Source organism: Gallus gallus, chromosome 7 (assembly GCF_016699485.2).
Source record: "Gallus gallus isolate bGalGal1 chromosome 7, bGalGal1.mat.broiler.GRCg7b, whole genome shotgun sequence".
Classification (NCBI taxonomy): Eukaryota; Metazoa; Chordata; class Aves; order Galliformes; family Phasianidae; genus Gallus; species Gallus gallus.
This window is the reverse complement of record NC_052538.1, coordinates 16,814,105-16,841,924: the sequence shown is the minus strand read 5'-3', so window position 1 is coordinate 16,841,924 and position 27,820 is coordinate 16,814,105. Positions and strand designations below refer to the sequence as shown.

The window sequence follows — 27,820 nt, the reverse complement described above, 5'->3', positions numbered from 1 at the left end:
ACCTGAGCTCCCCTGGGTTGGCCCCGCCTTCCCCCAGATGCTCAATCACTGGTTAGCCCTGACTTAGCATTTCTGCTACAGTCTGATAGAGACAGGTGAAAACGGAATAGCTTTAAACTACGGGAGGGGAGATTTAGGTTAGGCATAGGGAGGCAGGAACTTTTTACTCGGGGGGCTGTTCTGGAGCCTGTCTCCAGAGATGTTCCAGGCACCTGAGTGGAGCAGGTGATGTGGTTTTCGAACGGGTTTGCTTTTGAAAATTTTTTTCCAGCTTTGGAAAAGTATTCCTTGTACCAGCAATGCGTCCGTACGTCTGGCAATTTTCAAGTCCCCAGCAAAGCCAAGTGTTCGAGTTAGTCAGTCATCGCATCGCTGAATTCATGTCCGAGTTATACACTTTTTCTAACTGATGTTCTAACAAACAAGTAATAAAAAACAGACCGCAAACTCGGCCAGAAGTACAGCGCCACAACTGGTAGGACTATACACATATTCCGACAAACAAAAAATGCACAAAGCAAACATGCAAAATAAATTACCTTCTCTGTTGTCAACTTAAGCCCACGCCGAGTACTGAATGACACGTAGGTCGCGTCACCGATGCGCAACGGGAGGTTGTCAGTCATCGTGGACGTCATATTTGCTGGCTCTGCTTTGAAATTATTTCTAGGTCAATTGCAAGCGCATAAGTATTTGCAGCTACTGAATGCTTACTGTCTGATTCTCTCGGCGATGGGAAATAATAGTTTCTCATTTCTCGGCTGTAATCTTTGTACAACTACAGTCAAACTCAAACTATTAGTCCAAACTATGTTAGAAGAACTGAAGGCTATCTCTTTAGCTGCAACCTACTACTTGCTCTAGAACAGACGGACGACGAGAAGGGCGGTTCCGTTTTCTCCGGCGATACCTAAAAGTGAACCGGCTTCAATCACGACTAGAGCAAAGCTCAAAGCTGGAAACCGAAGCTAGAAATCTCCGGGCAATGAAAGAACAAGGAGATCGCTTACCAGTTCTGTCGTGAGAAAAACAGACTTGGCTTGGGAAAGTTAATTGACAGTCAAGTACAATAAATAGTTACTGATCTGAGTAGTAGGGAATAATATTAATAATAATAATAAAGCGTGCTTTGGGAAAGAACTTTCCTTTTCCCCCTTCCCCTGGATTCCCTTCTCGCTAAGGACCTCGCCTTTGTCGCCACAGGTCATACTCAGATCCTTCACTGTGATGGAGTAGACAGTGAAGGATTACATTGTGTTTTCTCTCGACTGTTCCTTCCATCTCACTCTTCTCCCATGCTCCAAAGTGGGCACCCGTCGCCTGCCGTCCCTCTGGGGCCTACCTACTTCAGCGGGGGTTCATCCGCGCGGGCAGTGGTCCCATTGGTGAAGTAACTCGTCTCGAGTAAGTTATGCGTGCGTGGGTTGCCTGCTTCGCCACGGAACGCCTCCTTCTCCGACCTTCACGTTTCTCCTTCTCCTTTTCACTCCTGTTGTATCCCTGTTGAGTTCTTTCCGTCCCTTCTTACGTTCCCTTTCACCAGCGGCTCTGCTAACAAAATCATCTAGGCCCTGGGATAAGTCCGGCGCAGAGCGATCTGAAAGCAATTGTAATCATCACAGGCATTCCCTAATATTTCACCGAGATTGCTTCTGCTGCTCTGCTTCCTTCCAAAATCTTACCACGGTAACCCAATCCAGAGAACAATATCTATTACTAGGAGGGGTGAAAAAAGGAAAAGCATTCTTAGCAAGATTTCCTTTAAAAAAAAAAAAAAAAAATGTGCAACTTCGACGCGATCCGAAAAAGAGTGCAGTTTGATATGAGTTGAGGAAATGGATAACAGGGTAGATCGTAGGTTTAGATCCCCAAATCCTTGAAAAATGGTCACTAGGCGTGAGAATACTTTCCCCGGGTCGCACACAGAGGTTTCACTCTCTGTGAGACAACGATTCCTGAACTTTTAGTAACTCTTGTGTAGACTAACGCTATGTACATGTCAGAGTCCTTAACTCTTGTACCTCCACAAAAAGAGACGTAAGCTTTTCAAATCAAATTTTTCCTTTATGAATACAAAATGACAGAGCCTTTCTCTCAATCGCATGGGAATTTCACTAATTCCAGCCTTCTCAGTGGTCACGTGACATACCACAAAAGGATGCACTTTACATTTCTCATTAGACAAACGGCATACTGCACGTAGTCCTCATTAATATCCCATATGTCACCAATTACGCAAGCATCATTAAGCAATGAGTGAATATATCCAGGGTTGCGACTCTCCTTTGCCAATATCACACAATTAAAGCGTGCGTATAGAAAGGAAAACAATGATCTGATGCTGTAGCACGGCACGTAGACAGAGGTGCGCATGCGCGAGACGAGTCCGGACCCCTTCGGCGTGTTGTCGTTGCGCTGTCGGGGCGGACCGCTGACCGCTGAAGACAAAAAGCGAGGATCGGTTTGTAGCTCTGGTTCAGGGTGAAGCAGCTGGCTTGTAATCCGGCGGGAATCCCAGACCTCCACAGCTCTCCTTGGAATGGGACTATCTGCGCAAGCTGAAGGAGGATGCCGTATGATCGCATCTCTGGCCTTTTTCATCCCACATTAGCGCACGAAGGCCCGCAGGTCCCCTTCTGTACCTTCTTGATAGTTTGCCCATTCCATTTTATTCACCACAGCTTTCGGGGGCTTTACATCGCCCGGTGATTTGCAGGCGAAAAGAGGTTCGAGAGGAACCCACCGGCAACTACTCTGGGCCTCTCGGTCAGATTCTATAGCCTGGGACCTCTTTCCTTTGAGCAGACGTGCCCATTCGCAGACAGTAGGTTCTCAAAGCAAAGGACCCGTGTAAATAATTCATTTATAAGCTAAGGAGTCGTATGCGCTAGTAACCGATCGGCGTAGTTTACAACTACGCAAACTGGAAGTGAAAAAGCGCTTGTTGTAATGGTTTAGAACGGCAGCCTATAATGGCCAACAAAACATACTACTTGCAACTCAGGTAATCCACTGCAAAACCATCTCCTGTTTATTGTATGGAATTACAAACTTTTTTCATGAAAAAGCTTGGACTATAAGTAGTTTAAAAGAAGCTTTGGGCAACAGCTCTGGCGAGCGTTTCACGCCCACGTTTCATCCGAGACCTTCTCGTTCCGACTGCGGACTCGGAGGGACTCTTTTCACATCATCCTTTGCATGCAGCTAACTGTAAATCAAAGTTCAGATCCTCCTCTCTTCTTCCCGTCGGATGATCAGATAAGTGACACGCGGCGTTTTCCGAGAGTCCGGCGAAGCGCGCTCTCAAAGAAATACAAAGTCCTTTCACGCCGTCCTTCGGTTACTTCAACACCTGGAATGAAGTTCCCCACAGCATTGATTAAAAAACACCGCTATTCGTAAAGCAGCAGCTCACACGAACACATGTAAGCCGCGCACTGCGACGCTCTTTGCTTCCCGGAACAATTCCCTGACAACGTTCAAGACAACGTAAGGATTTTGCCGGGCCGTGAGATGAGCCGTCACCAAACCGCTTCTTCCCCCGGAGAATGTTGCAACGCATCGCGTACCCTCGGCAGGATCTCTCGCCTTGCTCCACGTGTTCGGCTCTTCCTTCTTTTCCCGTCCGACGCCGCCGATGGCTGTGAAAAATGTATCCGTAACAGCGTGCAACCAAAACATTCACAGTTCTACCATCATAAGAAGTGAAAATGCACGCAGACCAACTTTCAGGATTACAAATCAAAAAAGAAACTGCTATGTAGGGTGAATTTCATCACTGAAGCCTTTACCGAGTACCCGTGTCCTTAACCGGAGACAGCTTAGACGTCACCAAAAGCATTCCTAGCCATTTATGCCATGCGTGAACACCGTACAGAACCCTTCGTAAAGCTCTGCTTCAAAGTTCACCGGTAGGCAATTTTCTCACGTGCTTCATCAGGGCATTTGTTACATCGCTACTCCGCAATTGTACCTCCGCCTTCAGTCATGTTTTCTTCGCCAGGTACAAAGGTTTTACAGGTTTTACAGGTTTTACAAAATTTTCTTCCCCTTTCCCTTTCTAAACTTTTCTCTTTATTTATTTACGTTATTTATTTATTTAGTTAGTTCGAGGGGAGACGGCCCGCAGCGGAGGACGCTGGAATCCTTTAAGGCTGGGGACGTTCTTCGGAAGGGTGTCGCGTGAGATGCAAAGTGATCCGTTTGAATTGGGCACAATTATTTGCCTTATTAGCGAATCCCACAGTGAGGTGAAGAGAAGCGCGTAACAAACTTCAATCGGAAGCGCAGTTTAAGTTCCTAACTCAGATCTAGTGCCCACGTGGCTAGCTGTCAGGGTCGCCGGCCGGCCCTAACGAGCCCCGCCGGCGCTAACAAGGCAACGACTCTCAGGTGCCGCGGGGCCGCCCGCGCACAGCTGCGCCTCGTCCGCAGCCCGGGGCGGGTCCGCCCCAAAAGCCTCTTAAGCTCCGCCGGAGGACGCCGGGAGCCACCAGGGATACCTCGCTGGTGGGAGCTGGGGCGGGCTTAATTCTGTTATCAGGTCATTATTCCCCTGAGACTGGACGGGGCCGCGAACGGCTGCTTTCAAAACGCGACCTTGGGATTCTACGTCGAGTTCTCTGTTCGTTGTGTTTCAGGCGGCAGCGAGAGGTCTCCCGGTGAAGGTCAGCCCGAACCGATGAGCCATACAGGTAGCAACGGGACCGTGGAGGCGGCCGGCGCTCGGGAGCCGTTCGGGGCTGTCCGCTCTCCGCGGCAGGAGACCGCCGGGCTCTCGCCGCGCACCGTTCGGGCTTCTCGGAGCCGGTATAGCATCGCCGTCCGGCTGCCGTCGCGTGCCGGGATGGGGCTGCCGCTCGGTTCCCCGCGTCCTAGCGCAGCCGTGGGGTGCTCTCAGCCCCTGCGCGGCTTCGTAGCGGGGGTTTCGGCTCCTCCTGGTCTCAGAGGAAGGAGGAAGCGGGACGGGGCCGTATTCCTGCAGCCTCGGTGCCGCAGGGAGTAAGAAGCAACGCGAAGGGCTGCTGAAACAAGTTTTTTCCTATTGCGGGCTCAGTGAAGGCTGCAGCAGAGCCTCTCTTCATCCCGAACCGGTGAGGTGGTGGAAGCGGTGAGTGTTTTGGAGTCACTAGGTAAACTCTCTCTTGATGTTAGCGTAGGGCTGCTTCGGTTTGTTTGGGGCGAGCACGGCGCCGCCGCCGGGCTACCAGGTGGCCTTTTAAGAAGGCTCGGTGCGGAGCCGCTGCCGAGCAGCCCGAGGAGAGGGTTTTGCGGGTGCTTCCAGTGGTAGAAGTGAGCGGGACGGGACCGTGTATTTTTCTCCTCCCATAGTGCCTGTTACTTAAAACTTCAGGAGTGCGATCTTGTTCTCATCACGGAGACGCGGCGGGACAGCTTGCATGACTGGAACGGTGTTGTGGATGGCTGCGTTCCTTACAGGAGAAGCACACAGGTGAGGAGGTGGGGTTGGTCTTTGGGAGAGAAGACTGGAAGGCACTGAGCCTCTGCTCCCTCCCATCCTGTAGATAGCGATGGGGTAAAAGAAGGTGACCCCCACCTCACTACAGTCTCTGTTCAGCTAGCGAGAGAGAGAGAGTGTTTGAGCCCTTCCTTGCATACTTTGACGTCATTCTTTTCTTTCATACCATGTTACCCAGAACCACACACAATGTGCACAGTGAGGATGTGACACTGGAGCAGGATGGTCCCTTCCTTTGCTCCACGGGGAGGGGGGATCCTGAGGTGTGCTGGGGTGTGGTTGGCCCCCCTTGACTGCTGGTGCGTGCCACACATTCCAGCTTAACTTGCTGTCAACTGCTGTGGCCCCTGGATTCCTTTCTCCGGGACAGCTCTCTGGCCTTGTCTCCTTCTGTATATGTAGCTGGGTGGGCCAGCCCCAGGTGCTTCACGGTCTTGGCAATCATAGCAGCTGTCTCTGCAGAGCCTTTCTACCCTGGAGCAGACTGCAGCTCCTCCTAATTTAGAGAAATCAGCAAGCATACTAAGTACACTTGGGACTCCTGTGTCCTGACCATTTAAAGAAATAGCAGAGGGAGCTTCCCCTGACAACAAGCCCCTGGACTCTGATAGGCGCCTGTCTCCTCGAGTCCTGTGAGCCTGGCTATACTAACACAGGCTTAGAGCCTCTTTTGCATGGGGCAGTCAGTACTTAGCTGTTTGGTAGTTTTACAACTTGTACAAACAGGAGGGGCTGTTTTCTGACACTGGAGGCGGTCTCTAGCTCTGCCCACCTACTCAAAGAGATAATACACGCTCAAAACTAAACCACCAGTGAGTACATCTCCCTTTTGCAACACGGGCGATCTCTCAAGGGGTGGGATGGCTCCGAGTGGGAATAAACTCGTAGGAATAGTTAAAAGATAGAGCAACGAGGGAATCAGGGCATAGTAGACAGTTAAAGTTAATGGATGCATCCCTCTAATTGAGGAAAGAAATAACATCTGTCCTAAATCAGACAAAAAGCCATAGGTATGAGTACAGACTTTGTCCCATCCAGAGGGGGATATTTTTAACTGTTACACTCCCAGTCATTCTGGAGCTCACATTCTTGGCTCAGTAACATTAGTACTATGTATCCTAGCGTTAATATCCAGATTGGCTGAGCAAGAAGTGCAGTGCGCGGCTATAAAGCCTGAAGCTACCCCAAAACCCCCTCTCACGGTCCGGAATCTATTTCCTGGGTAACTATGCTCAGAAGAGGGCTTCCAATGTACGTACCAGTCTTTGAAATGCCTTTCCTTATTATAAAGGCGAGCGTGAGCTCTCCTTACCCTCACTTTAGCCAGAGTCCCAGGCGCTATGAGCGTATTCCTCCCCTCCATCAGTGAAGAGAAAAAAGGATGTCTTTTTTTGCTTGTTTTCGCAACAAATCAGAAACAAAATCCCTAATCCTTAATTCACGTAAGCTTGTCAACAATGAACAGCATTTAACTGTGAGCAAATTGAATAATCGGACCTTTGTTCCGTCGCGGTTTTAGTAGAGCACACCTTCCCCTTGTCACTCGAGGAAGCTCTAAGCTCCAGTTTCTACGCTCGCGTGCGGTCCTAATAGCCGTAGTCCTCTCTCTTCCACATCTACGCAGCTTACCGAGCGGAGGAGGCAAATTCCTCCCCCCAGACCTATTCAGTGGACCTCCAACTAAGGGGTATGTTTTGCTATGTTTTTCAAGAAATGAAAATAATACTAAACCATACAAGGGCAACAGGAGCTCCTGTACGCTTCCTTACCCTATCTAGCCTTTCTCGGCGGTTCGTGGGTTCGTAAGTACTCGACACAACCGGAAACGGCAGTAGGAGGAGGAAGAGAAAGGAAAGAGCGAGGCTTCAGATTTCATCTAGGTAACTGCACCGGGACCAGAGCAATGAGAAGATGTCACAAACACAGTAATGCTCACCCGTCTCTGAAGAGCTAGGCTCGCGGAAGAACTCCACAGAGGAGGGATCGCCTGGAAGAGATCCTTCCTCGGTGGCAGTCAGCCCTTAAATGAGGTTTAAGAGGGGTGGAGCCCGGCTCCATGCCTTCCCTTCCCTCAGGTGAATCGCCCTCACCTGTGCTCCCCAGCCTGACCTGGCCTCTTCTTCCAGGTGCCCAATCAGCGGTTCTGGCCCTGACTTGGCAGATCCCTTGCAGTCAGGCAAATGTTAGTGCTTACAACACGAGCCATGCAGAGCACAGAGACGCACCGGCCTTAAGAGGTCAGACGGAGCTGCTTCCCGGAGAAAAGCGGAATTGCTTGTCTTTCTCAGTACGCCCCCCCAGAGCGGAGATCCCGCAAACATCGCTAGCCTAGCAAAGCGCAAGGGAACGAGACAAACGAAATCCGGGGAAGAAAACTGAGCTCGCCGGGTGGTACCGCCGGGGAAGATGGCTGTGGGGACGGACGGGCTGACAAGCTTCTTGACTGTTCTGCTTTTAACTGTAGTCTGATCGAGTAAGACCGTCAACCGTAAGAGCACAGGCCTGAACTCGCTGTCTAGCTTGCCGAACCCTCTTTTCAATTAGTTCCGCTAAGAGAAAAGGCATAATCTGAGGTCCCGCTTAAAAAAGCTGCGGGAAGAATTTGCTGGGTTCCCAGACGAGGCAAACACCTACCTCTGGGGAAAAAAATGGAATTGCCTTAACCTCAGGAACTAACTAGCTTCCAACCAATCCGATCTCCAGACGTAGACCTGCAATGGCTATACTTCAACTCAGAGTATTTCACTAATTTTCCTAAGAAGAAAAATATCTAGGAAAACACCCTTCAAGGTGGGACTAGATGTTAATGCCGCAGTGCATCCTGTTCTGGGAGAAGTCTTATTTTATGTTAATTCACCGCACACCAGATTAACACCGTTAATAAGGCCCACCTGCAGAAACAGGCTAGATTTTCAGAAGAATTCCACGTGTATCTGTGGTTTTCTTTCCCGGAAATGATGAATTATGAAGGAGCATCAAAGGAACTCCTTAAAGATGCCTTTCTGATAGCACAAGAGTTCTCCAGCCCCCATCAGTGGAAACCGAGCTCAGAAGGCAGGAAACCAGCACGAGACAGAGCAACGGCCTGCCAGGGGAAAAAAAAGAGAGAAAAGGAGGAGAAAGGAGGGCAGGGGAAACACAATAAATAGAGGAAAAAAAAAAAAAAAGCAGACCTGCTGGAGCAGGTTCAGAGCAAGGCCACAAACATGAGCAAAGGGCTGCAGCACGTTTCCTATACAAAAAAGATGAGGAAATTGGGTTTGTTTTTCACAGTGAAGAAAAGCCCACCCCTCACCGTGGGCTTCTAGCGCTTGAAGGGAAACTATAATCAGGACGAATGCCAGCTTTCAGGGCTGTCTGTGTAATGCTGGAACACAATTGAAAGAACAGCAATAATAGCAGGGTGGCAGAGTCCTAGGCTGCAGCAAAGGAGGACAAACCAAAAACAGGAGCTGCCACAGCCACAAATACAAACAAACAAAAAACCAAACAAAGCTGCTTACCTTCAGAAAGTCACTGGTACACCAGGATCTCCAGAGAAGTGCCCTTACTTCCACTGCCAACCCTTAAATGAGGTCTGGGAAGGGGTGGATCCTGGCTCCACCCCTTCCAGTCACTTGGCGGCATTGCGTGCACCTGGGTTGGCCCCGCCTTCCCACCAGGTGCTCAATCACTGGTTAGCCCTGACTTAGCATTTCTGCTACAGTCTGATAGAGACAGGTGAAAACGGAATAGCTTTAAACTACGGGAGGGGAGATTTAGGTTAGGCATCGGGAGGCAGGAACTTTTTACTCGGCACGGTGTGGCACGCGCACGGGATGACGGCTCTGTCTCCAGAGATGTTCAAGGCACCTGAGTGGAGCAGGTGATGTGGTTTTTGATTGGGTTTGCTTTTGATAATTTTTTCCAGCTTTGGAAAAATATTCATTGTACCAGCAATGTGTCCGTACGTCTGGCAATTTTCAAGTCCCCAGCAAAGCCAAGTGTTCGAGTTAGTCAGTCATCGCATCGCTGCATTCATGTCCGAGTTATACACTTTTTCTAACTGACGTTCTAACAAACAAGTAATAAAAAACAGACCGCAAACTCGGCCAGAAGTACAGCGCCACAACTGGTAGGACTATACACATATTCCGACAAACAAAAAATGCACAAAGCAACCATGCAAAATAAATCACCTTCTCTGTTGTCAAGTTAAGCCCACGCCGGGTACTGAATGACACGTAGGTCGCGTCACCGATGCGCAACGGGAGGTTGTCAGTCATCGTGGACGTCATATTCGCTGGCTCTGCTTTGAAATTATTTCTAGGTCAATTGCAAGCGCATAAGTATTTGCAGCTACTGAACGCTTACTGTCTGATTCTCTCGGCGATGGGAAATAATAGTTTCTCATTTCTCAGCTGTAATCTTTGTACAACTACAGTCAAACTCAAACTATTAGTCCAAACTATGTTAGAAGAACTGAAGGCTAGCTACTTAACTGCTACCTATTACTTGCTCTGGAGCAGACGGACGACGAGAAGGGCGGTTCCGTTTTCTCCGGCGATACCTAAAAGTGAACCGGCTTCAATCACGACTAGAGCAAAGCTCAAAGCTGGAAACCGAAGCTAGAAATCTCCGGGCAATGAAAGAATAAGGAGATCCCTTACCTGTTCTGTCGTGAGAAAAACAGACTTGGCTTGGGAAAATTAACTGACTGTTAAGTACAATAAATAATTACTGATCTGAGTAGTAGGATCTAATAATAATAATAATAATAATAATAATATTAAAAAAGCATGCTTTGGGAAAGCACTTTTCTTGTCCCCTTTCCCGAGATTCATTTCTCGCTAAGGACCTCGCTATTATCGCCGCAGGTTATACTCAGATCCTTCACTGTGATGAAGTAGACAGTGAAGGAATACGCCGTGTTTTCTCTCCACCGTTCCTTCCCTCTCCCTCTTTTCCTCTGCTCCAGTGTGGGCGCAGGAACATAGGGAGCATAACAGTTAAGGGCATTGGAACGTAACACGTATCGTATAGTAACCGAAAGGGACCGCGAGCCGTGCCGGAATCTTTACCGGTTTGTGAACTTTGTCAGAAGAAAAACCTCTTCCCCACCTTCTGACTTCGGTAACCGAGGTGAGTAACTTCCCGACAGGAAAGTTAGAAAATACTGCAAATAATGGTCTCATCGATGTCAAGAAAGATAATTTGCGCGACGAGATACAGAAATGCTTTCACGTTAGTAAAAAGATGAAGTTAAACTGTTAGGAGAGTTTAAAAACTGATATAAACTTATATAGACGTATGGTTTTAATCCACCGGGCTAACGTGACGGGAGGTTGATTAATCGACAAGGTTAAGAAAGTGAAAATACTCAGCATTAAAGAATACGCAGGCTTGATGTTCATCTTTTTCTTTTACGGTAACATTGAAGGATGATCGACGCTGCAAAACTAAAATGCAAGAAATATTTCAGTAAGATTACATTGCATAGCATTTGTAACTCACTGTAGTAGAATACTGCATTTTCCTGTCACTGAAAAGATAGTGAAATGTAATAGTAGAATTATTACAATATCTATACGCACATTTTCCAATATCAATGGTATGCCATAAACATAACTCATTCCACTACGGCATGATTACGTTGAAATAATATAACTTGGTCATAAATGACGAGAAATGATATTGAATTGCTTTAGCAGCTCGCTATATTGAAATACTAACCGGGAAGATCGGAATTAAACTAGGGACACTGAGTAAATACCGCAGCAACGGGTTTATTCTTTGAAAAGTGTCAATTGTAGGTGAAAATGAAACCGCGGATACACTTTAATATTTATCGTGCCAGGTACTTCATTCACATTATAGAAAATAGCCGTATCCATGTCAGAAATGAGGTACGAAGCTAGCTTGCGTAGCGGATGAAAATATAATCTATTGAGATGTGGGCAAAGGAAAAAATTGCACTCCAATCTAAAAATAAGATATTGGGCCTCAAAACGCCTTATCGTTCAAATGAACCTACGATCCGGAGGAGTCCGACTAAAAAATGAATACATTTAATACGTTAGGCGTATTTTTTTTGTATCGGAAAACACCCCACGTAATTCAAACACGTCACAATTACCTGGCTGCTTACATAAAACACGTTGAGATGAGCTGCGAGTGAAAGAGCTGCACGTGAGGAAGCAGAATCGCATCGGGGTTAAAAGAAGGGCTCTGAAAGATGGGATCGATTAGTTCGGTTCTCGTCGTTGCCAGTAACAGTGAATTCTCGAGCAAGTCATTTAACTCGGTTTTATTTCCTTCACCTGCATAACAGATACGCTACTATTAGGGCCCTCGGTAGGATGTCAGGGGGTTTAATAGTCTTAACATTGAGGTCCTTCGGTGTAGGGTTCTACGTAAACACAGCCAATTTCTTCTGACAGACGGCATCGCCTTTGAGTTAAGATCGCAACCAGCTTCCGCTTATAAATTATTTGCCTTTATAGCTTTGCTTGGTAAGTAGCCCGGCTTAACATTTGCTATCATTTTTTCTTCCTAAATGCGTGTGACATCGCATCTGCTTCCGTCAATAAAATTGACAAAGGAAGAAACGTGAGGAGGAAAACAAGACGCCAGAGAGCATGCTCGTACACCGTAATCGAGCGTGATGCGGAGACTGCAGAATTAATGCCCGCCAAGCTGTCTACAGAACTAGGGGAAATCTGGCTAGCTAGCCAGACGGCGCTGCTCTGAAGGTTCTCTGGTCGCTGTGAAAATTTTACATCTGCTCCTCTGGTACCACCTCAAGGAATCAAACCGCTTAACGTGGCATCGACTTGTCTGGTGGAGATTATTTAGCAGCAAATCTTCACCTTACCGGTGCTACTTCTGCAGAATGAAGGTGATCCGATGGAAAATTTCTCTACCAAAAGCTGCAAAACATAGATGCTCGCTTTCTAGATGAGACAACTTAGGAGTATAGAAGTACAACTCGTCAGTGACCACGCTCAACCGGGACTTCCTTGCACGCGTCCAAGGAGAATATCGTCCCTCTCAGATGGTGAAACAGTCTCTCTTCGATATCACGAAACAGGAAATATCTGAAAGATGCTTAAAACTGCCCTACTCTTAAATCAAATCAGCTAAAAGATTCTTTGTTATCAACTCCACGCAAAACTCAAATAGTTTGACAGCGATAGAAAAGGTATGAGTATGATCAACATTATGCAGCCCGAATAGAATCGTGCAGTCATTGGAGTCGGAAGGAACCGCTAAAGGCCATCTAGTCCCACTCCCCTGCAACAAACAGGGACGGCTACAACTCGAACAGCTTGCTCAGAGTCCTGCCCGCAGACAGAAAATACCCTCGAGCAATTCAGCAGATCAGTGGCAAAGGCTGCAGACGTGTCACACGTGGATAACGTACTGCAGCCTTTGGGTTTGCCGTGAAAGTAATTCAGCTGCACGATTCTTGCCCCCCTCTAGGCCAAGTCCGGCCAGAGCAGCGCGTCTGGGGAAAAGACTGGGCAAGAAAAGCAGCGCTAAGCACAGTGTAGGTACGTGCACGCTCTGCGTGAGGGGAGCGTGCGCGCTGCCCTCCCTTTCGCTTCTCCCATGCTTCAAGAAATCGGTGTTTCCCCTCTGCTTTTCCTTTCTACCGTGGGAGCAGAGGGGCAGGAAAAGGGGGCAGCCGCCCTTCCGACGCCGATTCCGTCTGATCCTCGTCGTGGACAAAGACTGAAGTGAGTGGTGCCCGGGAGACAGAGACGCCCCGATGACAGTCTGGAAAGGGTTCAGCCTTGAAAGGAGAGGGCAGACGGAGTGGGTCGGCCCTGCGCTCGACCAAAAGGACGCTGGGAAAAAGGGCGAGTGGAAGGGCTGAAAATTATCGTTTAAAGGGATTCGGAGGAAAGATTTGGAGAGCAAAGAGAATTCCGTAAGCACAGACCTAAGTTACATCGTGCCTAGGAGGCAGTGATTTGACCGGTGTGGGAATGACCCCTCCCACGCAGGAGCCACTTGCGCTGAGGCTGTCGAAGAGATTAACCCTGGAGCAGCTAACGGCCCTCTGCCGCCCGGTAAAGGTCCTCTGTCCTGCCATCCCTGCGTTTGAAATGAGTCCTCCTGTCCCCGCAGAGGGATCCTGCTGCGTTTTTCACAGCCGTATCAACTTGAATTCACACACAAGCCCGTAGGTAGCTGACATCTATTAAAAATTGAGACACCGCGTCTCCATCCTTGCGTGCTGCGGTTGGCAGAGCATGTGGCAAAATAGATCCTTCCAAAAAACCCTCATACTTAACGGATCGCGGCAGTCCTTAGGGTCTGTGCTGCTACGTCAGAGTAGGTTGATTCAGAGTTGGGGGAGTTGGACCTGACAAACTCCAGAGGACGGCACAAAACTGTGCTGAAGCTCAAATGCTGAATGAAGTTAATTCCCAGTGAGAAGCCCAAATTCCAAACAGGCATCCATTTAGGAATCCGCAAGCCACTACAATCCGAGAAAAAACAGATATCGTAAAAAGGAGCAATGTGGAAAGTAATTACAGCCAAGGGCCCCACGACAGAGGAAAGGAACAAGAGCGGTAGACTTGAGTGTACTCTGTATTTTGGAAATGCTGCCACACAGCCAGACCGTCACTGCCGAGAAGCTTCGTCTCATTACCGTTCTTCCCCAAACCAGGATCTCAGCTTGGATTTCATCTTCTGTTGGAGTGAATGTGGCAAAGCAGCACATGGTAGAAATTAGAAAGGAGCCACTAAAGAGAACAAGGCATCCCAGATACAGCGTTTTTTCAAAGAGCAATTTCATATATAAATATCTCAGTTTACTACCAAAGCATTTCGGGAGGTTGCATTTTCATATATATATATATTTTTTTAATAAAATTTATAACTGTTGTGGAACCTTTGAAATAAAATTGTTTCATTAGTCAGAAAGCTTTTTTTTTTTTCCTCCCACCAAAAATGATAGAAAATCCTGACCCTAGCAGTTGACATATATTTGGATGAAAAATTGAACTGGGCTCTGAGGTTTGAGATTCTCAACATATGTTTGAGATTACACGCTAGAACTTAGATGCTTCTTGAACTTTTTTCACTGTAGTCATTCACTGATCGCTTTGTTTTCTCCATATAGAAGCAACGGTGCGATTTTACTCAAAAATTAACAAAGAACTGCCAGCAGCATCAAGCAGAAAGTTAAAAAGTTTTAAAATCGCATACAAACTACCAGAGTAAAGTGATACATCAGACCGAGCAGTACAATTTCAAGTAAAATAGTGAATCTTGAAGTTCTTCTCTTCTAAACTGGAAGTGCTAGAAAATGTACTTATCCCGCTGCAACGATGTCACGTTTGTTAGAAATACCTCTGCTCTAAGTAGCATTTCTTTTTTTTTTTTTTTTTAACCTACAGCGGGGGGATCGGGCAGATGAAGCCACAGCAGTGCAGCCTAATATTTGAAAGCACCCTTCAGTCTCAGCAGGTCTGCAAAACCTCGTGAACCTGTGGCTCGTCGACAGTGCTGCAGGGGCTTACGTGGTGTATGCCACTGCCCTGCCTGGCAGGGAGAGATGAAGTACTGCCAGGCCGCGTATTCTGTCTTTCTCTTGGAAAAATATCACAAATCAAATTATTTTCCTTTGCTGCGCAAATCCTTTCACCTCAGCTCAGTGAGCTAATATTTACTAACGTACAGTTCACATTTGATCTTCCACGTGCCCCTGTCCTTGCTGACTGCAAACTGAGTTACGGCTTTCCGGCACTTTCAGCAAGACGGTAAGCTTATTTCAGTTGCAGAAAATGCAGATTTTCCGTTTGCCTCCTCCACTTCGGATTTCAGAGACGTATAAAAATTTCTGAGAATTTGGGTGCAGAGCCAATGTTTCACCGCTTACTTTACGTTAGGAATGGAAGTGGAACAGCCAAAATAATGAAAACCAATGATATTACCTCGTAAATTATAGTACTTAGAAGAAAAAAAAAAGAAGTAAAATATAATAAAATAAGCAGTAGAAAAAGACATAAACCAAGGAAAAATATTTTGGCCGCTGTCCTCTAAATGATAAAACACCGATCGCAGAGTGAAATTTTTCTTTGCTGATCGCTGTTCCTTGAGGTAGTTGAGAGATGCTGTCCGGCTAACCTTAGGTGAAAGATGTGGAGACTGAAGAGGGTGGATACGCGCTTGCCCTGAGAAACGTCGCTTATGGACTCCGGGTACGGGGAGGGCTCTCTCAGGGCTCGGATCATTCCGAGAACTGTTCCCTTTCCTTTCACCACGATCCCTGGGCTGAAAAAAGCTGATAAAGGTCCAGTCCAATTTCTGTCTTCAGTGCGCAGTTGCCAATGTGACTTCAGATAAGAATCGATTACTCCAGAATTTTATACTAAAATGAAACGATATCTTTGAAAACAAGAACGACGACTTAAAATCATACCCCAATCGTATTCTGAGGCGACTGCGGTAGGAATTTTTACTTTGGAATGTGGAAAGATTTCACCCATATTACTTAGGAATAGCAAAAAAACAGGCGAGCGTCACCTCACGCAGTTGCTGATACGGTTTCCAAGAGGTATATGCCAGTCTATTGAGATTAGTCAATGAACACTCATTTAAGTGTCCCTAGGAGAAATACGGTCAGTCACAAACTGCGTCACGAAGAAGCAGGCCAAAGCGTTCCCTTGCACTGGCAACTTTCTATGTGCCTGCAACCTCCCATCCTCCTACCTCCAAAATAATAATCTACTTTTTTAAGTTAACTCTTTAGCTACACCTGCCAGCTTCGGATCTTGTCATATTAACGCAAAAGGTAAAAATAAATACCTGCTGTCTTCCCTGAAAACAGGTGCAAATGATCAAAGCTCAGCCCGATACACCGTTCAAGTATGTACGTATAGGCGCGCGTGTATGTAAAGACACGTGCTCCGCTCGAGCGTTATTAGCCTAATTTACATGAAGAAATTTACGCCATAACATCCTCCCCAGCTAATAGCATTTACAAATCTACCGCAAAGCGACAAAGAAATGGCCAGAGTTCTACCAGAAATGTAATAATAATCACACAGTTGCAAGGCTGCCGCAAAACAACGCAATTCAGAGTTCTCCACAACGTTCAATATTGCAATGAAAAGCACAAACTGTAGTTCAAATACGTCTTCGCTATAAATGCACTGGGTCATTTACCTTAACAATGTGAACGTGCTCTCATTATTACGTTCAACTTGATTAGTGTGTAGTCTAACATTTAAAAGTGCACTTCAGATGGAAGAAGATACGAATGCATGATTGGTTCCTAATAAATTCAGCAACCCCCTAATGAACTGCAAGGGATCTAGAAGAAATTGGTAGACGCTACGTATAGACGCTCAAAACCAGAGGGAAAAAAAAGTGATAATAGCACGGAGAAGAGCAGAAAATCCTGAATTCATTTATGCATTGTGCTGTAACACTCCTTGCAATCTGAAATAACACCAAATAGGAGGGCGTACAGTTCTAGGATAAAGAAATTATCAGAAATTTGCTGGGGAAAGGATTACTGTTATTGAAAGCCCACGTGTAAATCACCACTCTGGCCAATACGGTTTGAAGCCATGTTATACAGCTATATCTTATAACAGAGCAGGAAAACAATGGAAACCATAGAAGGAGGCTTTTATGATTGCAATGCTTTCTTTTTCTACGATATTATACTGGTTAGAAAAAAAAAAGGAAAAAAAAAAAACCTCAGGAAACCTAAATCCACACACACAAAACGCACTTCTACAATAATTTGCTCACCTGGGGGAGATGTGCCTCATCAGAAGTTAACAGCAGGATCATCTACTAGTAGCAGGATCTCTCACGAAAGCTGCAAATAACAAACAGGAACAGCATAAACCTGACGACTATCCATCTACAACCTCACTTGCCAAAGCTGCGCTCTCTCCCGGGAAACAAAGAAATAGACCCAATCAGTCCACATCCGGTTTGCAGCGGCAGCGGCGGAATAAACGGTACCCAGTTCGGCATCAACACTGACAACAAGAATAGTGAGAGTAGGGTTAGTAGTGGTGCTCTTCAGAGTAAAATCAACATCTCCATTCGAATGTGAGAACGGATAGGTAGAGACGTGATCTTCCCCACGCTAGAATGGCCCACTGGACAGAATGTAACACTGAGCTTAAGGAAATGAGGACCGCAATGAGGCTCTACTTGTAGCTTTGCATTAAGTTACTCCACGCCTCGGTTTTCCTCTCCGTAGCTTAAAATTGCTTGAGAACCTCAAACGAAAGCACTCAATATCGTGTGATGCTATTAAATGTTCACCACGGTCGTCGTTGCAAAGAAAACAAAACAGACAGGAGAGTATCTGGCAAAAGACAGAAGTCGATACTTGCAGAAAGTACCTGAACTATGAGAAAAAAATACGGATTTGGAGAACAAACAACAGATTTAGCTCAGGAGGAAAGATAAATACAAGACACGAAGAGTCCGCACGTCCACATGGCGTATCACGGGCATGCAAAGAGAACAGGGTACCTTTGTGTGGTAGGGAACCATCGGTAGCAAAGCCACCGTCTCCGCATTCCAAGCAGCCAGGTCTCTGAGGGGACGGTGACTTTTCTTTCACTCGGAAAAAGGCAGGAATAGATATTCCGCAATAGATTCCTGTGAGAACAGCCTCTTTTTGTCTGAAATCTGCTTTTGTTTAGTCTGCTTTGAAGCGGACTACGTTAGGCTGCAGAAAACGTTCAAGTGGGGAAAAGAAAAAGAAAAAAAAAAAACAGAAAAACCAATCCTAAAAAGGGGGAGGGGGGGAAAGAAAAAAAAATAGATGGAAAAAAACAGTCCACTGTGGAAAATGGGGGAAAGCTATTTCAATTCACACCCTCCTCCTACTTCACGAAAGCTTCCTGTGCCAGGTGAGCCCTTCGTCGCTGGTGTGACTGAGGATGTCCACGCACGCTGAACTGCAAAGAGCAGCTGTTTCTGAAGAGGTTAGACTAGATACAATCGAAGGTGCAACAGCTCAGCTCTCTCAGCCCCCTCACATGGTTATGTTCCGCTTCTCCAATATTATCAAACTGCTTTCTATACTAAGCTAATCTGAGTAAAAACTGGGACATTCTCCTTCCATGTGCCACATTTAAAGAAACGGGGCTTCGCTCCAGTGGAACAATCTTTCATCTGCACGGTAAAAAAATGTTTGTTTTCTATGCCGCCTGTATCTGTGGCTGAATATTTCTATAAACCGACTAAATAACTGCAAATCCACCAACTTAACAGGATAAGTAAATAAATAAAAAGCAGCTTAAAAAAACAAAACAACACACACAAAAAAAAGACCCCAAATCCTAGACAAAATCCTATCTGACACTCCTTACAAATGGATATGTCCTGCTCCATTGATAAATGGAATACAAAAGCCCGACGAATACAGTGCATATCTAAAGAGGAGGAGGATGACCGTCGCAGCAAATCTGGTACGTGACTTTGGGGAAATGGCTCGATGACTTCGTCTTCCTTTCTACAAAACAAGACTGATGATGCGGTTTGGTAATGATACAGTAGGATGACAAGCTCAGTCTAAAGGGTCAGCGCTACTACTATTACTACTTCTCAAAACAGTAAAATAGGTCGAAAAGGTCATCAGCTCCTTCAAACGAACAATCTCTCACAAGCAGAGATGCGGGTATCCCGCCTGCCACTCAAGCGGTGGAGTTTTAGGTTCTGCCCACCTTCCATTTTGTTAGAGCCTTCACATCTCTTTGTGGCTTTACATGTTGCGACGGTTTCTGGGCTGAGGCAAATCGATAGGGTAACCGGGTCAGGTAAGTACCGCTGCCAATAATAACATCCACCACGATATTGGAGCCCTTGGGATCTGTCAGCTACCGTGCCCTGGCTGTGGCTCCAGTTACGCTATGTCTCTTCTTACCAAACCTAGTTTTCATGACTCACAGGAACCCACCGGGTGCGTGCGAATTACTGGCTTTTCAGTTGGCAGCGAGGGAGCAAAAAATCATCTACAGAAGAACAGCTTATCTACTCACATTATAGTCTCACGCATTTTACTATGTGTTTACTGTCAGAACGTGTTGCAGTTACTATCTGAATCTCTGCCAGACTGTTGACAGACAGAATATGATCTATCTGAAGATTTTTTCTTTGGAAGTGACAACTGCTAGTGTGTAAATACTGTGTGCAATAATAGAAACACTAATTTGATGTAGCTGTATGCCTAAAAAAAATGTTTGAAGTTTCCCTATGTTTTCCATTCCTTGCAGTTCCAGTCAGCAAACACGTGACCACGGATAACTGAAGTCTCCTCAGCACGTTTCAAGATACACAAATTACAGGAAACATTTCGTTCATTGCTGTTGTTAAAATGGCGCCTCGTTGTCCAGGGCTTTTAGATGCGCCTATCTTTCCTCTTAAAAATCCAACAGAAACTTCACGACAAAGGACGCGGAAGACAATCAGATGAAGGGAGCGCCGTGCAAATCGATAAACTTTTGCAGCTAATTACAAGGCTCTCAACCGGGCAAACAAAAATACAAGGCAAACAAATGGAAGAGCTCCAGATTCAAGTCACACTAGAATCTTCTCTACATTTCACAGCACAATTTCTTCACTCCCCAGGTTTTACACAGCATGTTTAAACTTAGACATCACTAACTTCAAAATGATCCATACGCTACAGGGGATTTAACTGGCACGTACAAGGCGTCCTAGGGCATTCTCTGCAGTATTTCTCGTTTGCGTCTCCTGAAGCCCAGTTCTTCAAATGGCTACATCAAAATCATTACATCCAACCGCTGGTGAAATTTGCTCATATTTCCCTGTCCGTTTTAGAGCGTACTGTGAGATAGCAGCGGATTATGTAATGAGTATTCCCAAATACAAAAAAAAAAAAAAAAAAAAAAGGCTACTCAAAAAAGCCTCTCTACCTTCATTGTTTCTGCTAGGGTGCCGATCATACATCCATCCCATTTAAAACTATGAAACAATGAAAATTATTTATTGGTTGTCTTTTTCTTTCTAGTAAAGCCGTCTACGGGAGGGTCATTTTACGCCTTAATTCCTTTAAACTTGCATGCGTTAAAGGAGAATAAATGTACAATTGCAGGATGGCAAAACACAGCCACCAGAAATTCTTAGACTCCAGTCAGCCCTATTTGACTCTTTTTTTTTTTTTCCCCTTCACTGAGCTTTGCATAAAGCTAACCCAAACCCACATGGATTTCTATAATATCCAAAAAGAATGACAATGAGTGATGTGATGTAGGTGGAAACTGCCTGAAGAAACCTAAATTGTAACAGGAAAAAAAATTGACATTTTAGATTTTAAATGTTACACAGTTTTTATAAAGATTCAGTCAATTTATTTTATTTATTCTAATGAAGAGCATTACAACTGCTTTACTGCACTGAAGCAAGCATCGATCACACCATTAATCACACCTTGTGAATAGTCACAAATCAAGTTCTAACAGCAAGCACTGAATCAGGAGCAATGAAGCATAAACTCCTTCACAATTTATGATCTCTCCAATTGCATCTTTTCAACCATTAAATTGCAAGATACCATAAATTTTTATCTTCTTCACTTCAGTGACATTATTGATTCTGCCTTGTGAAATATAGAATAGCTGTAAATCTAGGCTATTGAATTAAATTTAAAGTCTTGACTTCAGAAAAGAAACCCAACACACTGCCATGGCTGTTAATTTACACTGAGGAACAAATGATAGAAACATTAAAATTTAAATGGACAACAGGGACTTCAAAGAGCCATAGTTCTGTCAATCCTAGTCCTTGTCAACCTTGAGGGTTTTTCTTTTAACCAAATTTTCGAACACAAAACATAATAAAATAGAAACTCCAGGTGGATATTGAACAGATAATGCTCGCAAACAAGTAAATGATGAAGAGGCTAAATCAAAGAGGTTCGTCGAATGTTTAGGCTTAAACTCAGCCCTAAAATAACCGCACCGAAACCAGCACGATGTACTTAACTATAAGGCTGAAGTGCTTTAATACAAATAAAATAGGTATACTAGTGACAGCACATCCTTAGTCATCAAGTCCCTAGTGAAACGGCAGATCGCATTAACGCGTCTGCAAGATCCTCTCTGGATGGCTGGGCCAGCACAGGCGGGTTTTTCAGGTAACCACGTGTACACCAGACTTCAAAAGAAAGATCAAGTGAGCTGGGAACCCCTCTGGATGAGCGGAAACATTAAAAATAGATAGAAATGGAAGCTCCCAAAGAGCTGGAAAAATGTTAAAGTAGATGTGGAAAAGATCACGTACTGGAAGAAGCACAGGGCACGAGCAGATACCTCTACGAAGGGCGTCACATCATGCTGCTACGGGCTGTCCCCGACAGCGGCGCCTGGCCGAGGCCAAAGGTCTGCCGCTGGCTGCTGCTCCTCCACACGGCCGGGTTTCACAGATGCCCGGGCTGAGCTCACGGTCCTTTCCTGTACCTGAGATGGGGGCCTCTCAGGAGGGCTGGACTTCTGCTGCGTTGAACAGCGCTGGGTCCTACAAGCCCCCAGCTTTCCAAAGGAAGCCCTTATGGCTGCGTGGCGGGACAGCCCTTCTCCGTTTCTGTCCTAGTGAAAGAGACCTAGTCCCAGGTACACAGCTCCACGCCCTCCCTGCACAGAGTGCTAAGTCGGCTTCACTACAAGCCCAAAGAGACATACCTGTTGTAAGGTTTATAAGACACAGTGGCGTAAATCAGATGTCTGGCACGATGCTCACGTGAATTCTTCCCTTAGGAAAAGAAATGTCTGCTGACGCAAGGAAGAGGCAGAGCAGACAACGCTCCACCTCGTCGCGCTGCCCAGCCAAGCTCTGTGCGCCACGGCCCCCGTCCAGCAGAAGAGAAGCAGGCAGCCACGTGGTAACAGCCGAGAGCTCCCACCTCGACTTTCCGGGTGGAGACAGACACCAACCGCTACCAGCCAGCCCTATTGGGCAAGCGAGCGGGAGGGTGGTGGAAGGAAAGCTGAGGGCACGGTGTCAGTGAGACCTGGCAGAATTGGAAGCCCTCTCGCCTTATCAGGTGCGCAGGGCATAGAAGGGGGAATTTGATGGCCAGGAGCAGTTCCATGGCAGGTTCTGTGCCAGGAAGAAGCTCCCAAACGATCGCTGCAGGCTCTCTCGCCCACTCCTCGCAGCTGGGCTAGGAGGAGGTGAGAATGGAGAAAAGGGCGGAGCAGGTCAGATGAGACTGATCGAAGGGTTCAACCTCAGGTGACAGGAAAACCAAAGCTGCTAGCTCAGGCGCTGACGATGTGTTTGGAAGTTGCCTATGGGTATTCAGTTATCTCCTAAGCCCAGCCCTACCTACATTTCATCGCGTAAATCCAATAAACTAAAGGGGGGGTCTAAAGACTCTGTAGGACCAAACGCTGGAACTGAGGAGTGGGACCGTTTCTTATTTGACCAACATGTGCCTCTGCAGCATTAAATTCCCTTTCTTTTCCTCCCTTTTCCAATTTTTCATCCCTCATTTTTTGTATACGTTACAATTTTCCCATTATGTAGATTTTGCAACAGTTGTTACGCTTTTGCCTCAGCCTGCCGTTATCTTACCTGCGTATGAATTTGAGATTCAAGAGCAACGCAGCCCTTAAGGAACCAAAAAGTATTCAACACAAAAGTATTTCAAAGCTCACTCTGTTTCTTTTTGCACAACCAACTGGCGGTACTGCGTTACTTTATCAGTACAGTCTCATGCAATAACAGGTCATACCATTTCAGGCAGAAATGTTGTTTGGCACCGCGTTTAGCGGAAGGGACCAGAATTTATGTGAAAAATGTAAAAAAAGAATCCTACAAACTGCGGAAAGCGGTGTCGGTGACTTAATGTTATACTTGTATGCGCAATACGCTAAATGCACTGGGATGCTGTTTTTCATGGGAGAAATAAGTTCTCGATGCTTGGGATTGATATTGCCATACTAAGAACCGAGTAACCGGATGCCACGTCACCACCTCCCTAGTGCCAACAACAAACGCGTCCGTCCGGCTTTTCATCAGAATAGCTTTTGCTTTCTAGACCAAGGAGCAATGCATTTCAGTGCCGACTGAACTAAGGCCCTTCTTCTAAGCTAAGCCACTTACAAAGTATTCTAGAAATTTAAGTGAGATTGTTTGTAATGACATTAACAACTAAATTATGCCAAAAAATACACTGTTCTGTGGATTCTGTATCATGCCATTGTCATTCTATGGACTTCACAGTTCTACTATTCACAGAGCTGCTTTGCCGATTACTGCTGCTTGAACGTCCGTGCTTTGACTTCCAAGCCTCCCCGAATCAAGCAGTACCTATCCAAAACATGCTGCTGCTCCTGTATTAAACTGGAGAGGAATATCCACTTTCCTTTTAAACTTTGGATCTTTTTCAGCCCACGGAATAAATCTGTATTGGGTCACAGGGTAAATGGAAAGTGGACTGTACTGTTCTTTCTTCCTTGCCCCAACAGTTATTAAATTCCACATGGTAATCAATTAGATAGAAAATCCAGCAAAGACTTAGCATAAGAAACATGCTACTTTCAATAAATATTTTTATGGAACGGAACAATAGAGCTGACTAACCTTGAAACGTTCATAGGCTCAGCTTCACATCCAGAAGTTTGAATCCCGTTGTACGATTTACCTCAAACTCTTTTGTCTTGTTTTGGTGTAAAATCTGGTTTATAAAACTGCAGGAGAGACAAGCAGATTTGAAGCTCTTATGCGTCCTGTTATGGATAGAGGCAGAAATTTCCGTGATTGGAGTTTCTTTCATTTAATGTCTCGTTTCAAGCAAAAAATAAAAAGCACAATCAACCAAAATGCCAAACTCCAACTACGAATAAGCACAATCCTTCAGGAATTGATACTGTTTGTCTGTACGGCCTTTTCAGATTTGATTGTGAATTCAAACTGAATCCAGGTCATTGGTTTTTCTCGTGTTACTATAGGCCGACCTAGATCGAAAAGAAAGAAGTGCAGTAGGAAGACTGGTCTCCAGCTAAACTCTCTGAAACCTTTCACAGCTAAAATTTGGGCTCCGGGGGGGGAAAAAAAAAAAAAGACTCTAGAATGACTGACTGAATAAATAAGTGAGTACAGGAATAAATACATTTTAAATGCTAGTGAAGACCTGCCTACGTTCCTAGCAGTAACGCTCCTGTTAGTTGTTCAAAACACCTGCTCAGGAATCTTGAATATCCCTGAAATCGTACGGCTAATGGAAATAAAAACTTTTAACAACAGAAAACAGTGAGGTAGCCTCAGAATAGAACGGAAAAACAAGAGCAATATAGAAAGTTTACAGAAATACTTCCAAACATTTCATAAGCAACAATAAAGTGATAACATAAGAATAAAATCAATGATAAGCATCCAGCACTGTAGTCCCCAAATGCAGAGCTGGGATTGAGCATTTGAGGACTGTGAGACACTGTATCTGGACTAGTTGTTTTCCCCAGTAAGACTACACGCGAGCTTACTTGCAGCGAGCCAAAAGAAGGCCTCCTATTGAACCACGTTGCTAAATCCATAGACCAGGCCCACAGACATCCACCTTTTCTGGGTCTGAACATCGCGTCAGGATAACACACGCATCCACGCTCTCTTCCTCTGCGCTATGACAAGGACTTAATCTTTACTGGCCTTTACCGTCTGAATCATCTGACAACCCGATACGCGAAATCACGCAAATGGCTGCTTTTTCCTCACTATTAATATGTGCAGCACTCAGTGGTATTTGTCTGAAGGGGCGAGAAGGAGGAAGACTGCTAATCAGTGAAAAGGACCGATCCATTGTACAAAAAGAAAAATTCTTGACTCACCTTGCTGGAGAGCAGCAGGTGCCCAGGATACTAGAGGTTTTCCGGTAAAGGGCGTAGATTAGGCCTTCCGGAGGCTGTGACCAGCTTCAGCAGACTGTGAAAAATAGTGCACAGCTCTCTTCCAGGAAAGTAGGACTCCCCAAAGTTTTCTTTGGTCTTCATAAGAACTCGGCCTTGCACCAAACCATTCTCAGACAGATGGTTGGCGCTGTTCTCCTCCTTTGCCATACGCAGTCCCACCACGTAGGAATAAGAACAGTAAAGACTGTTAGATATGGAATTATTTTCCAAATAATATTTACGAGATGCATAAAGAGGATGTTTCTAATGTGAACTGCAAATCACATTTTACGCCTGCGGCGTGGGGGTTGGAACTTGATCCTTGGAGTCCCTTCCAACCCAAGCCGTTCTATTATTCTCAGCAACAAATTAATTCACAAAAATCTTTGGGGATTCTGAAAGTCTTGGCACAGCGCTATTTTCTTCAGATTTGAGGAGGATCTGTTACATTCTGCAACCGAATCCTGACAAACAAAAACGTGAATCCTATGAAACCCATGTCTGAACTGAGATATTGCACGGAGGTAAAACAACCCTAAATGTAAAGGAGAAAAAGGCATCAGAATAAAGACACAAACATAAATCTCTAGCCTGGAAGTTATACCAGATCACGTAACGACCATTTCTTGCTCAGAAAGGAGTCCATTTTCCTAGCTCTGTAGATCGTCCGAGATAGAACACGACTAATCTGAAAAATCAGGCAAAAACATTTTCCTCTTCCACTGGAAGTATCTTGGCCCCCAGTAATTTATGGTGTAAGCATCGATTAGGGAATCAGAGTATAAATTAAGAGTAAGCGTATAAAGGAATATGGGGGACAACAAAAGTGAGAGGGGATTGCTGCTTGTCTTTAAAAAGCCTCGTAATTAAAAAATCGCTTCTCCATATGTGACATTTTAGGGACTTGTGACTGTAGAAACTCTTAGCAGGATGGTAACGGTGAAGTGACGCTGACAGAATCGCAAAGTACAGAATTAATTTCTCTGTCAATACGCTGATGGGGTCTGATCTACTCTTTTCTTTTCACTTTGTACGTTTTTGTCTGGCTGATTGATACGAGAACACCAAAGTAGTTCACTGAAAATTTCACTCTGATTTCAAAGTCAGATATTAAAAAGATTCACCATGAAATGTTCAGCTTTGCAACACAACGTTCACCGTCTTTGTTCTGGATTTCTTTGAACGTGCATTTTGTCATTTAGTAAATGTTTTCTTTTGTGCTCTAAACAAACAGCCTTTCTTCCTTACCACTGAGAGCCGATGGCATTTAGAGGTAGAGACATTAATTAAGCAATCTTAGACTGAATGTATAAGGAAAGAAACATTTTACTTCTCAGCAAAGGTATTTCAGAATGCTAAGAAAATGTTGTGAATTTTGCAATGGCTGAGCGATGCTTAGTATCTCACGACATTTATTGGCCAATAGGTGCAAATACTGGAATTCTAAAGTGTTAGAGCTGCAGCTTATACCCTCTGCCTAAATACAGAGCTGATCAGTATAAACGGAAAAGCGTGACAAAAACATATGGAAAATCCCTATAAGGACAGAACGTACGGTAAAATTGGAAAAGGAGAGGGAGAATTTGTACTGGCCACCCAACAGAAGGAGGAAGAGACAGTCGCTTTTATTCCGTAGCATTTGGCATGCGAGACAGAGCGATGAATGCTCGTACTTTGACAAGAAAGCAAATTAATAAATAATATAATCTATTTAAGGTACAGGAACACATTTTCTACTAGTATTTTGTGCACAGCTAACAATAATTCTCTGATCATTGAGATAATACTTTATTACTTTTCCCATTTCTCTGCATTTGGTTGCTTGCCTAGCCTTTAACAGCTGAGTGGAAATAAAGAACCTGTAGTCCCCGGTTGAATTGCCAATTAAAAATGAAAAAAAGAATTTTGTTATAGAACACGTGAAAAGGGTAAGAAAACACGCCTATCACCGAAGCGTGCCCTCAAATCAGAACTGTGTTAGTAAACTAATCTTCTCGCCCCCCGCTCCCCACACGCTACCAAGCCCCAGGCTCTGCTTAGATTTAGCCAAGTGGCGGTGACCTTTCCCATATGCTAGAATTAGATTAGCAGTAACTGCAGAATAATATACTCTGTCATCCTTTACCGTTAATGTTGTGGGTTTTAAATTGATTCAGAAATTCTACTGCGGAATATTCAAATATAAACTAAAAGAAATAAACTAGAAATCAGATGTTAGCATACTCACATAAGTTTCTGAAGCTATGTTTCTCTGAAAAAAGCTGCATTCATGCTGCAGTCTCCCAAGAAGGGAAATCACAGAACGGGAAAGAATCTCATGTTTACCATAGCATGGCTCTTATGATTTCATATGTGAAGCGTGCCTGACTGCTGAAGACTGTTTTCTTATTCAAGAGCATGACAGGCAGATACCATGTCTTCAATGGCACTGTACATTTAGTTTCTTGGGAGCAAACTTGCT

The 27,820-nt window shown here is 45.2% G+C and overlaps 1 long non-coding RNA gene across 1 annotated transcript; it reads right to left on the bottom strand.

Annotated features, from left to right (window-relative positions):
* On the bottom strand, nt 1-27,820 carry LOC121111246. The gene is made up of 4 exons (XR_005861761.2): nt 27,587-27,820; nt 25,300-25,518; nt 24,059-24,204; nt 1-9,767 (listed from the first exon to the last, which is right to left on the bottom strand). It is a non-coding gene; the product is annotated as an uncharacterized LOC121111246 (long non-coding RNA).